This window comes from Bombina bombina, chromosome 2 (genome assembly GCF_027579735.1).
Source record: "Bombina bombina isolate aBomBom1 chromosome 2, aBomBom1.pri, whole genome shotgun sequence".
NCBI classification, from domain to species: domain Eukaryota; kingdom Metazoa; phylum Chordata; class Amphibia; order Anura; family Bombinatoridae; genus Bombina; species Bombina bombina.
This window is the reverse complement of record NC_069500.1, coordinates 978,325,722-978,328,411: the sequence shown is the minus strand read 5'-3', so window position 1 is coordinate 978,328,411 and position 2,690 is coordinate 978,325,722.

Sequence of the window (2,690 nt, the reverse complement as noted above, 5' to 3'; positions counted from 1 at the left end):
TTTGCTGACCATAGAAACAGCACTAAAACCCTTTTTTGAAACAGAAATGCTTTTACAGACCATTTAAAATGAGTGTTCCTTGTTTCTGTATCATTTGAAAGACTGACACTTTTATCAATGCAATACACTGCCCAAAGGCAACCTGTCCTTAGGTTTTTCATGAGTAGTCATAAATATTTTATTGAGAAAAGTTCTCATTTAATTTTAATCCACTGAGCACTGCAATGCCTGGACACTACAAATATGTTTTTGTTGCGCTAGTATAATGATAATGCAATTAGCTCTACTGGTTCGTGAGATATATTTTGATTTTACAAAATAAATTTTTTTCTGTCCTTTTGACCCTTTCAGAGTGCTATTTCTAGAGAAAAAAAACATAATTTATGTAAGAACTTACCTGATAAATTCATTTCTTTCATATTAGCAAGAGTCCATGAGCTAGTGACGTATGGGATATACATTCCTACCAGGAGGGGCAAAGTTTCCCAAACCTTAAAATGCCTATAAATACACCCCTCACCACACCCACAATTCAGTTTAACGAATAGCCAAGAAGTGGGGTGATAAGAAAGGAGCGAAAGCATCAAAAAATAAGGAATTGGAATAATTGTGCTTTATACAAAAAAATCATAACCACCACAAAAAAGGGTGGGCCTCATGGACTCTTGCTAATATGAAAGAAATTAATTTATCAGGTAAGTTCTTACATAAATTATGTTTTCTTTCATGTAATTAGCAAGAGTCCATGAGCTAGTGACGTATGGGATAATAAATACCCAAGATGTGGAACTTCCACGCAAGAGTCACTAGAGAGGGAGGGATAAAATAAAGACAGCCAATTCCGCTGAAAAATTAATCCACTACCCAAATCAAAAAAGTTTAAATTTTTATAATGAAAAAAACTGAAATTTTAAGCAGAAGAATCAAACTGAGACAGCTGCCTGAAGTACCATTCTACCAAAACTGCTTCTAAAGAAGAGAAAACATCAAAATGGTAGAACATAGTAAAAGTATGCAAAGAAGACCAAGTCATTGCTTTGCAAATCTGATCAACAGAAGCTTCATTCTTAAAAAGCCCAGGAAGTAGAAACTTACCTAGTAGAATGAGCCGTAATCCTCCGAGGCGGGAATCCACCCGACTCCAAATAAGCATGATGAATCAAAAGTTTAAGCACGATGCCAAATAAATGGCAGAAGCTTTTTGACCTTCCTAAAACCAGAAAAGATAAAAAATAGACTAGAAGTCTATCTGAAATCTGAATAGCTTCAACATAGAATTACAACAACTCTTACCAAAGAAAGTAAGAATCTCACCAAAGAAGTCTTAGGAAAACAATAATTCCTCCCTAATGTTTGTTAGAATTTACAACTTTAGGTAAGAATTGAAATGAGGACAGCATAAACCATTTTATCCAGATGAAAAAAAATCAGAAAAAAGAGATTCACAAGAAAGAACAGATAATTCAAAAATTGTTCTAGCTGAAGAGATGTCCAAAAAGAACAATACTTTCCATGAAAGTAATTAATGTCCAGAGCAAGCATATGCTCAAATAGAAGAGCCTGAAAAACCTTCAGAACCCAATTAAGACTCCAAGGAGGAGAAATTGGCTTAATGACAGGTTTGATACAAATCAAAACCTGAACAAAATGATGAATATCAGGAAGTAACACTGCCTTATCCTGATGAAAAATCAGAAAAAGATATTTACAAAAAAGAGCAGATAACTCAAAAATTCTTCTAGCAGAAGAAATAACCAAAAGGAACAATACTTTTCCAAGAAAGTAATTTAATGTTCAGAAAATGCATAGTTTCAAACGGAGGAGCCTGTAAAGCCCTCAGCACCAAATTGAGACTCCAAAGAGGAGAGATTGAATTAATGACAGGCTTGATACGGACCAAAGTCTGTACAAAACAATGAATATCAGGATGATTAGCAATCTTTCTGTGAAAAAAGAACAGAAAGAGTAGAGATTTGTCCTAACAAAGAACTGAAGACAAAACCTTATCCAAACCAACCTGAAAAAATAATAAAATTCTATGAATTTTAAAAGAATGCCAAGAAAAGTAGGTCTTCCAGACTCAATAATAAATCTTTCTAGAGACAGATTTACGAGCCTGAAACATAGTATTAATCAATGAGTCAGAGAAACCTCTATGACTAAAAACCAAGCGTTCAATCTCCATCCCTTCAAATTTAATGATTTGAGATCCTGATGGAAAAAATGGGCCTTGAGAAAGAAGGTCTGGTTTAAACTGAAGTGTCCAAGGTTGGCAACTGGCCATCCGAATAAGATCCGCATACCAAAACCTGAGAGGCCATGCTGGAGCCACCAGCATAACAAACAAATACTCCATAAGAATTTTGGAAATCACTTTGGAAGAAGAACTAGAGGTGGAAAGAAATAGGCAAAAAGATAATTCCAAAGAAATGTCAATGCATACACTACTTCCGCCTGAAGATCCCTGGACCTGAATAGGCCCCTGGGAAGTTCTTATTCAGATGAGATGCCAACAGATCTATTTCTAGAAATGCTCACATCTGAAAAATTGAAAAACATATCTGGGTAAGAGAGACCATTCTCCCGGAAGTAAAGCTTGATTAACAGAGATAATCCGCTTCCCAAATATCTATACCTGGGAAAAAAAACACAGAATTTAGATAGGAGCTGGATTTAGCCCAAGCTAATAT